Source organism: Hyla sarda, chromosome 2 (assembly GCF_029499605.1).
Source record: "Hyla sarda isolate aHylSar1 chromosome 2, aHylSar1.hap1, whole genome shotgun sequence".
Taxonomy (NCBI): Eukaryota; Metazoa; Chordata; class Amphibia; order Anura; family Hylidae; genus Hyla; species Hyla sarda.
Window position 1 is genome coordinate 364,961,405 of NC_079190.1, and position 13,467 is coordinate 364,974,871.

Here is a 13,467-nt window from a genome sequence, read left to right on the forward strand (position 1 = left end):
AATTATGTCTATTTAAAAATCTTAATCCTTCCAGTACTTATCAGCTGCTGTATGCTCCAGAGGAAGTTGTGTATTTCTTTCCAGTCTGACTACAGTATCCTCTGCTGCCACCTCTGTATGTGTCAGAAACTGTCTAGAGCAGGAGCAAATCCCCAAAGTTAACCTTTCCTGCTCTGGACAGTTCCTGCATGGACAAAGGTTGCAGCAGAGAGTACTGTGTTAGTCTGGAAAGAACTACACAACTTCTTCTGGTGCGTATTCCAGCTGATAAATACTGGAAGGCTTAAGATTTTTAAACAGAAGTAATTTACAAATCTGTACAATTTTCTAGCACCAGTTGATTTAAAAAAATTTTTTTCCTCTGAAGTAGCCCTTTAAGGGTAAGGTCACATGTGATGTATTTTGCTGCATATTTTCCTACCCATTGAAGTCAATGGGTAGCAAAATCCCCTGCAGGAAATGTGCAGCAAAATATGACGCATGTGATACTACCCTAAAGGGGTATTCCAGGATGTATTTTACCTTTTAAACCTATGATGCTTAGTTATAATATTGTGTAATATTCCACTATTACCTGTGTGCACCGCTTTATCTTTTTTTCATACACTCTGCTGCATATTCAAAGTGCTGCTATTCTAAGTGCATCAGAGATATTCAGAAAACTGACTTAGGCTGGGTTCACACTACGTTTTTGCCATACTGTTTTCAATCCGTTTTTCTAAAGAAAACCGTATGGCAAAAAACCGGATGAAACAGTATGGAAAAAAGTAAACCGTATGCGTTTTTAAACAGTATACAGTTTTTAAAAGTGCATACAGTTTCGTCAGTTTTTATAGAAAAAAAACCCATACGTTTTTGAAAATTTGGTCCATTTTTAATGGGAGGGGTCTTGGGTAGGGACTTTAGGATTCAAATGCGCATGTGCAAAGTAAAAACGTATAAGTTTTTCCCGTATGGAACCGTATACATGTGCGTTTCCCATTGACGTCCATGTTGAAAAAAACGTATGCGGTTGCAGTACGGTTTTTAAACCGGAGTGAAAACCGTGGTTGACCACAATTTTGTCTCCGGTTTAAAAACCATTCTCGAACCTCATATGTTTTTTTTTTAACATGGACGTCAATGGGAAACGCACATGTATACGGTTCCACGTATACGTTTTTACTTTGCACATGCGCATTTGAAACCTAAAGTCCCCACCCAAGACCCCTCCCATTAAAAATGGACAAAATTTTCAAAAATGTATGGTTTTTTTTTTTTCTATAAAAACTGACGGAACTGTATGCACTTTTAAAAACAGTATACGGTTTACTTTTTTCCATACTGTTTCATCCGTTTTATTGCCATACGGTTTTCTTTAGAAAAACGGATTGAAAACAGTATGGCAAAAACGTAGTGTGAACCCAGCCTTAGACTTTGTAACTTCAACAGAGCTACATCGGTGTTTTTAATGGCTACACATATACTATGCTGTCAGACAGGTTTTGCTATTGAGCATAGGGCCATTAAGGTGATAAATTTGTTGTTGGGGGAGGAGCTTTTGCTGCATATTTAAAGGGGTTATCCAGGAGTAGAAAAACAAAGCTACTTTCTTTCAAAAAACGCTCCCCGTCTGTCTCCAGGTGAAGTGTGGGTCCGCAGCTCAGTTCCAGTGAAGTGAATTGGGTCAAGTTGTAAAACCACACCCAACCTTGAGACCGACGAGAAGCTGTTTTTTAACCCCTTAAGGACCCAGCTCATTTTCACCTTAACCCCTTAAGGACATAGGGCGTATCCATATGCCCCCGTTTCCAAGTCCTTAAGGACCGAGGGCGTATGGATATGCCCTGAGCATTTCCGGCCCCCGCCACTAGCCGGAGGGGAGCCGGGGCCGGATGCCTGCTGAAATCGTTCAGCAGGCATCCCGGCATATCGCCCAGGGGGGTCATTATGTCCCCCCATGTCGGCGATTGCCGCAGATCGCTGGACAATTCAGTCCAGCGATCTGCGGCGGATTCCGGGTCAATCGGGTCTCCAGTGACCCGATGACCCGGAATTACTGGCTGATCAGGGCCGTCAGAGACGGCCCCGAACAGCCATTGCCAGCAGGGGTGAGGTGGCACTGGTGCCACCTCACGATCGCCCTGATTCGTCGGCAGGGCGCCTGCTGCGGGTGTCACTCCCGCAACCCGCTCCGTCCCTCTTCCGGAGGATGTGAGCGGGTGCGGGAAGACGACCCCGGGTGCAGGGGACCCCGATCCCCGGCGTCCCTGTAGGGATCGGGGCCCCAGGAGCGATGGCGGCGGCGAGGGACTGACCTGTGCGGCGGCATTGTGGAGCAGCAGCAGGAGGTGAGTGACAGCCTCCTGCTGTTGCTTAGCAACAGCTCCCAGCATGCAAAAAGGTCATGCTGGGCACTGTAGTTATGCAACAGCAGGAGGCAGACCACCACAACTCCCAGCATGCCCTTATGGGCATGCTGGGACTTGTAGTTTTGCAACAGCTGGAGGCACATTTTTCTATGGAAAAGTGTACCTTCAGCTGTTGTATAACTACAACTCCCAGCTTGCACAATCAGCTTAAGTGCATGCTGGGAGTTGTAGTGGTACATCTGGTGGTTGCATAACTACAGCTCCCAGCATGCCCGTTGGCTGTCGGTGACTGCTGAGAGGTGTAGTTTTGCAACAGCTGAAGGCACACTGAGTTAAGTAGCAAACCAGTGTGTCTCCAGCTGTTGCATAACTACAATCCCCAGCATCCCCAGCCAAAGTATTATGCCTCTGGCTGTTGCATAACTACAAGACCCAGCATGCCCTTCCGCTGTCCGTACATGCTGGGGGTTGTAGCTTTTGCAACAGCTGAAGGCACACTGGTTGCAAAACACTGAGTTTGTTACCAAACTCGGTGTTTCACAACCTGTGTGTCTCCAGCTGTTGCAAAACTACAACTCCCAGCATGCACTGATAGACCGTACATGCTGGGAGTTGTAGTTTTGCAACAGCTGGATGTTTCTCCCCCCCCCAATGTGAACGTACAGGGTACACTCACATGGGCGGAGGATTACAGTAAGTATCCGGCTGCAAGTTTGAGCTGCGGCAAATTTTCTGCGGCAGCTCAAACTGCCAGCGAGAAACTACTGTGAACCCCCGCCCATGCGACTGTACCCTAAAAACACTACACTACACTAACACAAAATAAAATAAAAAGTAAAACACACTACATATACACATACCCCTAGACAGCCCCCCTCCCCTCCCCAATAAAAATGAAAAACGTCTGGTACGCCACTGTTTCCAGAACGGAGCCTCCAGCTGTTGCAAAACAACTACTCTCAGTATGGCCAGATAGCCACTGACTGTCTAGCCATGCTGGGAGTTTTACAACAGCTGGAGGCACCCTGTTTGGGAATCACTGGCGTAGAATACCCCTATGTCCACCCCTATGCAAGTCCCTAATATAGGCCTCAAATGCGCATGGCGCTCTCACTTTGGAGCCCTGTCGTATTTCAAGGCAACAGTTTAGGGCCACATATGGGGTATCGCCGTACTCGGGAGAAATTGTGTTACAAATTTTGGGGAGCATTTTCTGCTATTACCCTTTTTAAAAATGTAAAATTTTTGGGAAAACAAGCATTTTAGGTAAAAAAAAAAATTTTTTTTTACATATACAAAAGTCATGAAACCCCTGTGGGGTATAAAGGTTCACTTAACCCCTTATCCCCGAGGGGTCTAGTTTCCAAAATGGTATGCCATGTGTTTTTTTTTTTTTTTGCTGTGCTGGCACCATAGGGGCTTCCTAAATGCGGCATGCCCACAGAGCAAAATTTGCTTTCAAAAAGCCAAATGTGACTCCTTCTCTTCTGAGACCTGTAGTGCGCCAGCAGAGCACTTTTTCACCCCCACATGGGGTGTTTTCTGAATCGGGAGAAATTGGGCTTGAAATTTTGGGGGGTGTTTTCTGCTATTACCCTTTTTAAAAATGTAAACATTTTGGGAAACCAAGCATTTTAGGTAAAAAAAAAAAAAAATTCACATATGCAAAAGTCGTGAAACACCTGTAGGGTATTAAGGTTCACATTACCCCTTGTTAAGTTCCCCGAGGGCTCTAGTTTCCAAAATGGCAAAATGGTATGCCATGTGTTTTTTTTTGCTGTTCTGGCACCATAGGGGCTTCCTAAATGCGGCATGCCCCCAGAGCAAAATTTGCTTTTAAAAAGCCAAATGTGACTCCTTCTTTTCTGAGACCTGTAGTGCTCCAGCAGAGCAATTTTCACCCCCATATGGGGTGTTTTCTGAATCGGGAGAAATTGGGTTTCAAATTTTGGGGGGTATTTTCTGCTATTACCCTTTTTAAAAATGTAAAATTTTTGGGAAACCAAGCATTCTAGGTTAAAAAAAATTGTTTTTTTTTACATATGCAAAAGTCGTGAATCACCTGTAGGGTATTAAGGTTCACATTACCCCTTGTTACGTTCCCCGAGGGGTCTAGTTTCCAAAATGGTATGCCATGTGTTTTTTTTTTGCTGTCCTGGCACCATAGGGGCTTCCTAAAGGTGACATGCCCCCCAAAAACCATTTGTCGCTCCTTCCCTTCTGAGCCCTCTACTGCGCCCGCTGAACCATTAACATAAACATATGAGGTATGTGCTTACTCAAGAGAAATTGGATTTCAAATACAAGTAAAAATTTTCTCCTTTTTACCCCTTGCAAAAATTCAAAAATTGGGGCTACAAGAACAAGCGAGTGTAAAAAATGAAGATTTAGAATTTTCTCCTTCACTTTGCTGCTATTCCTGTGAAACACCTAAAGGGTTAATACACTTACTGAATGTCATTTTGAATACTTTGGGGGGGGGTGCAGTTTTTAGAATGGGGTCTTTTATGGGGAATTTCTAATATGAAGACCCTTCAAATCCACTTCAAAACTGAACTGGTCCCTGAAAAATAGTGAGTTTGAAAATTTTGTGAAAAATTGGAAAATTGCTGCTGAACTTTGAAGCCCTCTGGTGTCTTCCAAAAGTAAAAACTCATACATTTTATGATTCAAACATAAAGTAGACATATTGTATATGTGAACCCAAAAAAATTATTTTGAATATCCATTTTCCTTACAAGCAGAGAGCTTCAAAGTTAGAAAAGTGCAAAATTTTCATTTTTTTCCTCAAATTTGGGGATTTTTCACAAAGAAAGGATGCAAGTTACCATAAAATTTTACCACTAAGTTAAAGTAGAATATGTCACGAAAAAACTATCTCAGAATCAGAATGATAACTAAAAGCATTCCAGAGTTATTAATGTTTAAAGTGACAGTGGTCAGATGTTCAAAAAATGCTCTGGTCCTTAAGGTGAAAAAGGGCTCGGTCCTTAAGGGGTTAAGGATGCAGCCCTTTTTTGAAAATCTGACCACTGTCACTTTAAATGGGCACTGTCATGAAATAAAAAAATTGATATGTTGTAGTACTTAAGTACTACAACATATCTCTAATATACTTTAATTAAAAAAAAGTGATTTTAAAACAGTTTAAAATCACTTTTAAATTCGGCCACTAGGGGTCGCCCTCCCTGTGGCCGAATGCATTCGGCAGTGACGTCACTAGTGAATTTCGACTCATTGAAGCCTGGCAATGAGTCGGAATTCACTCACTGTGGTGCTCGCTCCCGCCTGTTCTCAGCGAGCGCTGAGAACAGAAGAAGCGCGTATTGGCTCCCCGGCTCCCTGGCCTTGTCGCTGCTGTCCTGCCCGTTACTGCACTGTCCTGGTATGTCTGGGGGGGGTGTTCGGGTAGCGGGGTTCAGGGGAGGGGTAGCGGGGTTCAGGGGAGGGGTAGCGGGGTTCGGGTTGCGCCGCAGCCATGTATTGTTTTAAACACAGGGTGGCTCCAGTTTTTCCCCACTACAACTTCCTGCATTCCCTGACAGCCAATAGATGTCAGGGCAAGCTGAGAGTTGTAGTGGTGAAACAGCTGGAGGCACCCTGTGTAGATGAACTAAGGGTGGAAGTCAGCCCCAGCAGGCATCAGTGACGTGGTGCCTGCTGGGGAAGTCTGCCTGGTAGTGAGCACGCTACCAGGCCGACAAAACTGCATTTTTTATATAGTAAAAAAAAAAAAATTAGGCAGGGAGGAGGTTAGGGATAGATGGGAAATAGGCAGGGACAGAGAGGGGAAAAAAGGGATGGTGGGAGCTACCCTTTAAGCATTAATAACTCTGGGATGCTTTTACTTTTCATTCTGATTCAGAGATTGTTTTTTCGTGGCATATTCTACTTTATGTTAGTGGTAATTTTTTGTCGATACTTGCATCATCTCTTGGTGAAAAATGTGAAAATTTAGCATTTTTTTAACTTTGAAACTCTCTGCTTATAAGTAAAATGGGCATACCAAATAAATTATATATTGATTCACATATACAATAGGTCTACTTTATGTTGGCATCATAAAGTTGACATGTTTTTACTTTTGGAAGACATTTTTCAGGGACCAGTTTTCAAGTGGATTTGAGCGGCCATCATATTAGAAATACCCCATAAATTACCCCATTATAAAAACTGCACTCCTCAAAGTAGTCAAAATTACATTCAGTAAGTGTGTTAACCCTTTAGGCGTTTCACAGGAATAGCAGCTAAGTTAAGGAGAAAATTCTAAATCTTCATTTTTTGCACTCGCATGTTCTTGTAGACCTAATTTTTGAATTTTTACAAGGGGTAAAAGGAGAGAAATCACCCTAAAATTTGTAACCCAATTTCTCTCGAGTAAGGACACGAATATCTCAAAAAGAGGCAAAAGCTGTCTTATGAGGCGCAGCTTAGGAGATCACAAAACAGAGAGACTCAAGCCAGCACAGGACAAGTGATTTTTATTTGCAAAAAGGACAACGCGTTTCGGCACATACAAAGTGCTGGCTTGAGTCTCTCCGTTTTGTGATCTCCTAAGTAGCGCCTCATAAGACGGCTTTTGCCTCTTTTTGAGATATTCGTGTCGTAAACACTGGCTCTTCCTGCTAAGAGTCCAGTCCTGGTCTGAGTGCAGCAGCTTCATAATACCTCTACCCACCAATCCTCCACAGAGATTTTCACCAACGGGTTTTGGGGGGCATGTCACATTTAGGAAGCCCCTATGGTGTTAGAACAGCAACCCCCCCCCCACATGGCATACTATTTTGGAAACTACACCACTCAAGGAACGTAACAAGGGGTACAGTGAGCCTTAACACCCCACAGGTGTTTGATGACTTTTCGTTAAAATTGAATGTGTAAATGAAATTTATTAAATTTTTTCACTAAAATGCTGTTTTTTCCCCAAATGTTACATTTTTACATGGGGTAATAGGAGAAAATGCCCCCCCCCCCAAAAAAATTTGTACCCCCATTTCTTCTGAGTATATAAATACCCCATATGTGGACATCAAGTGCTTTGCTGGCGCACTACAATGCTCAGAAGAGAAGGAGCGCCATTGAGCTTTTGGAGAGAGAATTTGGTTGGAATAGAAGTCGGGGGCCTTGCGCATTTACAAAGCCCACCATGGTGTCAGAACAGTGGACCCCCCCATATGTGACCCCATTTAGGAAACTACACCCCTCACAGAATTTAATAAAGTGTGCAGTGAGCAATTGCACCCCACTGGCATTTGACAGATCTTTGGAACAGTGGGCTGTGCAAATGAAAAATTACACCCCCGATCCCCCTTATTTTCCTGGTTACCGGAGACCCATATGACCCAGAATTGCCGAAAATCGCTGGTCTGAATTGACTAGGGGGGCGAGGTGCCGGGATGCCTCCTGAATTATTTCAGCAGGCATCCCGGTCCCCGACCGGCTAACGGCGGGGACCGGAATTCCCACAGGCGTACCCATACGCCCTACGTCCTTAAGGACTCAGGAAGCAGGGCCTATTCATACGCTCTGTGTCCTGAAGAGGTTGAAGAAATTAGCTGTGTTTTTCTGTTCCTGGATAACTCCTTTAAAGTGCTGCTATTTTAAGTGCATCAGAGATATTCAAGAGATACTCAGGGGGAAATTTGGAGGTGGAAACAATCTAAAAAGTAAGATTTGTTTGGTTTAAAACTTTCCCCTCTTTAAAACGGCAGACTTGGTTCAGAGTAGGAATTGGTGAGCTTCTAGTTAATCTTCCACTCTTTGGAGGTTTGGATGCTGTCTGATCTGTAGACAGTTCTCCTTACTGAAGTAGGAGAAAGCATTTTTTGAAATCTGCTATTTGTAAATTGTCTATTAAACAAACTCAGGCCGGGACTGTGGCAATGCCACTCCCACAGGGGCCCGCTAGAAATGACATATAGATTACTGTTGGCTGGTAGACTTAAAGTTGGGGATAGAAGGCATGTTCCATAGTCTGCGACTCTCCATAATTCATTTGCAGCACTTTCTGATTTTATCACAGACATGAGGCTCGTATCAGATGCATATTCCTTCTTTATTTTGCTCAATAGCAGAAAGAAATGCAAGTGTTAACAACATAAAAGAAAAAATGCTGGTATGTAGGTACCTAGCAACCATAGTGACTCCCCTTTCCTCCTCCACCAATGACAACATAGGGAGTCCTATATAAACTGGCTGCAGCTCCTCCTCCTCCTCTTTCTTTCTGCTCAGTAGCAGCAATGTGTACAGATAAGTGTCTCCCTCAATATTACTGTTAAAATCTGCTTGGGGTCCTTCTGGGATCCATTTCATATGTTCTTCCCTGGGACCCTGTGGTCTTAGTCACCCTGGTTACCCATTAGGTTTTCCTATGTATGTTCGTTTGCCTGGGGTTGGTACTCTATACCCCAGCTTCTTCCTATCTTGTTTTTTCACCTATCACCCCTCCCTATTTCTGTGCTTTCAGCTCTCCCCTCTGTGTTGCGCTCTGTTGTGAACACTTTTCATTCGTGCTTACCTTCTTGTCGGGCGGATCTCCCCCATTCCTCTGACGTCAGGGCTTCTTCCCCGTCCCGGTTCTCGCAAGATCAGTAGCGCGCGTCTCGTGCGCGCGTGTGTGGGTGTGCCCGGGAGGAGCGCTGCTTCTCGTGTGTCTGGGGAATGAGTAGGAACGGTCTCTCCTCCATTCCTTCCTTTCCGCCGCCGCTGGTGGGGTTCACATAACCCAGCCGGCGTCGGCTCACTGCGGAGCTTCTACATAGGTGTTAATTAGTGCGGCGGTCCGGTTGCCCTGTGAAGCGCGCTGTGTTGCCCCCGTCACACGGCTACCCTGAGGGCTGGAATCTATCCTCCAGCTCTGTGTCTCTCGCATAGTGTGTAGTTTATGTTGAAGGGGCAGGAGTTTGTTGCTCTCTGCACCCTGCGGCATTGCCAGTACTGCATCTTATATGTTTATACTGTTATATTACCAGTGGTTACAAAATTTTAACAGTGTTATTCTCTTTTGTTTCTTTACAGCCCTGTGACCAGTCCCCTTTATCAGTACCCTAGTCCCTGTTACGCCGAGCGCTCCGGGTCCCCGCTCCTCCCCGGAGCGCTCGCTTCACTCTCCCCGCGGCAGCGCTCCGGTCACGTCCTCTGACCCGGGGCGCTGCGATTCCGCTGCCAGCCGGGATGCGATTCGCGATGCGGGTAGCGCCCGCTCGCGATGCGCACCCCGGCTCCCCTACCTGACTCGCTCTCCGTCTGTTCTGTCCCGGCGCGCGCGGCCCCGCTCCCTAGGGCGCGCGCGCGCCGGGTCTCTGCGATTTAAAGGGCCACTGCGCCGCTGATTGGCGCAGTGGTTCCAATTAGTGTGTTCACCTGTGCACTTCCCTATATCACCTCACTTCCCCTGCACTCCCTTGCCGGATCTTGTTGCCTTAGTGCCAGTGAAAGTGTTCCTTGTGTGTTCCTTGCCTGTGTTTCCAGACCTTCTGCCGTTGCCCCTGACTACGATCCTTGCTGCCTGCCCCGACCTTCTGCTACGTCCGACCTTGCTTTTGCCTACTCCCTTGTACCGCGCCTATCTTCAGCAGCCAGAGAGGTGAGCCGTTGCTAGTGGATACGACCTGGTCACTACCGCCGCAGCAAGACCATCCCGCTTTGCGGCGGGCTCTGGTGAAAACCAGTAGTGGCTTAGAACCGGTCCACTAGCACGGTCCACGCCAATCCCTCTCTGGCACAGAGGATCCACTACCTGCCAGCCGGCATCGTGACAGTAGATCCGGCCATGGATCCCGCTGAAGTTCCTCTGCCAGTTGTCGCTGACCTCACCACGGTGGTCGCCCAGCAGTCACAACAGATAGCGCAACAAGGCCAACAGCTGTCTCAACTGACCATTATGCTACAACAGTTACTACCACAGCTTCAGCAGTCATCTCCTCCGCCAGCTCCTGCACCTCCTCCGCAGCGAGTGGCCGCTCCTGGGATACGCTTATCCTTGCCGGATAAATTTGATGGGGACTCTAAGTTTTGCCGTGGCTTTCTTTCCCAATGTTCCCTGCATCTGGAGATGATGTCGGACCTGTTTCCCACTGAAAGGTCTAAGGTGGCTTTCGTAGTCAGCCTTCTGTCCGGAAAAGCCCTGTCATGGGCCACACCGCTCTGGGACCGCAACGCCCCTGCCGTCTTCCAAGACTTTGTCAATGAAATTTTTCGTGATCTGTTATACTCCTGTGTTGTTGTATATCTGGACGATATCCTAATTTTTTCTGCCAATCTAGAAGAACACCGCCAGCATGTCCGTATGGTTCTTCAGAGACTTCGTGACAACCAACTCTATGCCAAAATTGAGAAATGTCTGTTTGAATGCCAATCTCTTCCTTTTCTAGGATATTTGGTCTCTGGCCAGGGACTACAGATGGATCCAGACAAACTCTCTGCCGTCTTAGATTGGCCACGCCCCTCCGGACTCCGTGCTATCCAACGCTTTTTGGGGTTCGCCAATTATTACAGGCAATTTATTCCACATTTTTCTACCATTGTGGCTCCTATCGTGGCTTTAACCAAAAAAAATGCTGATCCCAAGTCCTGGCCTCCTCAAGCAGAAGACGCCTTTAAACGACTCAAGTCTGCCTTTTCTTCGGCTCCCGTCCTCTCCAGACCTGACCCTTCCAAACCCTTCCTATTGGAGGTTGATGCCTCCTCAGTGGGAGCTGGAGCTGTTCTTCTACAAAAAAATTCTTCCGGGCATGCTGTCACTTGTGGTTTTTTCTCTAGGACCTTCTCTCCAGCGGAGAGGAACTACTCCATCGGGGATCGAGAGCTTCTAGCCATTAAATTAGCACTTGAGGAATGGAGGCATCTGCTGGAGGGATCAAGTTCTCCTGTTATTATCTACACCGACCACAAGAACCTCTCCTACCTCCAGTCTGCCCAACGGCTGAATCCTCGCCAGGCCCGGTGGTCTCTGTTCTTTGCCCGATTTAATTTTGAGATTCACTTTCGTCCTGCCGATAAGAACATTAGGGCCGATGCTCTCTCTCGTTCCTCGGATGCCTCAGAAGTTGAACTCTCTCCGCAACACATCATTCCACCTGACTGCCTGATCTCCACTTCTCCTGCCTCCATCAGGCAGACTCCTCCAGGAAAGACCTTTGTTTCTCCTCGCCAACGCCTCGGAATCCTCAAATGGGGTCACTCCTCCCATCTCGCAGGTCATGCGGGTATCAAGAAATCTGTGCAACTCATCTCCCGCTTCTATTGGTGGCCGACTCTGGAGACGGATGTTGTGGACTTTGTGCGAGCCTGCACTATCTGTGCCCGGGATAAGACTCCTCGCCAGAAGCCCGCTGGTTTTCTTCATCCTCTGCCTGTCCCCGAACAGCCTTGGTCTCTGATTGGTATGGATTTTATTACTGATTTACCCCCTTCCCGTGGCAACACTGTTATTTGGGTGGTCGTTGATCGATTCTCCAAAATGGCACATTTCATCCCTCTTCCTGGTCTTCCTTCTGCGCCTCAGTTGGCTAAACAATTTTTTGTACACATTTTTCGTCTTCACGGGTTGCCTACGCAGATTGTCTCGGATAGAGGCGTCCAATTCGTGTCTAAATTCTGGAGGGCTCTCTGTAAACAACTCAAGATTAAATTAAATTTTTCTTCTGCATATCATCCCCAGTCCAATGGACAAGTAGAAAGGATTAACCAGATCTTGGGTGATTATTTGCGACATTTTGTTTCCTCCCGCCAGGATGACTGGGCAGATCTCCTCCCATGGGCCGAATTCTCGTATAACTTCAGGGTCTCTGAGTCTTCCTCCAAATCCCCATTTTTCGTGGTGTACGGCCGTCACCCTCTTCCCCCCCTCCCTACTCCCTTGCCCTCTGGTCTGCCCGCTGTGGATGAAATTTCTCGTGACCTTTCCATCATATGGAGAGAGACCCAAAAATCTCTCTTACAGGCTTCATCACGCATGAAGAAGTTCGCGGATAAGAAAAGAAGAGCCCCCCCCCGTTTTTTCCCCTGGAGACAAGGTATGGCTCTCCGCTAAATATGTCCGCTTCCGTGTCCCTAGCTACAAGTTGGGACCACGCTATCTTGGTCCTTTCAAAATTTTGTGTCAAATTAATCCTGTCTCTTATAAACTTCTTCTTCCTCCCTCTCTTCGTATCCCTAATGCCTTTCACGTCTCTCTTCTCAAACCACTCATCCTCAACCGTTTTTCTCCCAAATCTGTTCCTCCCACTCCTGTTTCCGGCTCCTCGGACATCTTCTCGGTCAAAGAAATTTTAGCTGCCAAAAAGGTCAGAGGGAAAAAATTTTTTTTAGTGGACTGGGAGGGTTGTGGTCCTGAAGAGAGATCCTGGGAACCTGAGGACAACATCCTAGACAAAAGTTTGCTCCTCAGGTTCTCAGGCTCTAAGAAGAGGGGGAGACCCAAGGGGGGGGGTACTGTTACGCCGAGCGCTCCGGGTCCCCGCTCCTCCCCGGAGCGCTCGCTTCACTCTCCCCGCGGCAGCGCTCCGGTCACGTCCTCTGACCCGGGGCGCTGCGATTCCGCTGCCAGCCGGGATGCGATTCGCGATGCGGGTAGCGCCCGCTCGCGATGCGCACCCCGGCTCCCCTACCTGACTCGCTCTCCGTCTGTTCTGTCCCGGCGCGCGCGGCCCCGCTCCCTAGGGCGCGCGCGCGCCGGGTCTCTGCGATTTAAAGGGCCACTGCGCCGCTGATTGGCGCAGTGGTTCCAATTAGTGTGTTCACCTGTGCACTTCCCTATATCACCTCACTTCCCCTGCACTCCCTTGCCGGATCTTGTTGCCTTAGTGCCAGTGAAAGCGTTCCTTGTGTGTTCCTTGCCTGTGTTTCCAGACCTTCTGCCGTTGCCCCTGACTACGATCCTTGCTGCCTGCCCCGACCTTCTGCTACGTCCGACCTTGCTTTTGCCTACTCCCTTGTACCGCGCCTATCTTCAGCAGCCAGAGAGGTGAGCCGTTGCTAGTGGATACGACCTGGTCACTACCGCCGCAGCAAGACCATCCCGCTTTGCGGCGGGCTCTGGTGAAAACCAGTAGTGGCTTAGAACCGGTCCACTAGCACGGTCCACGCCAATCCCTCTCTGGCACAGAGGATCCAC

General features: G+C 47.4%; 1 protein-coding gene across 7 annotated transcripts in view; it reads right to left on the bottom strand.

The window, feature by feature from the left end:
* The window catches only part of SYCP1 (synaptonemal complex protein 1), a 955,469-nt gene that overhangs the window by 90,639 nt on the left and 851,363 nt on the right, over positions 1 to 13,467 (bottom strand). The gene's annotated exons all lie outside the window — the stretch shown is intronic.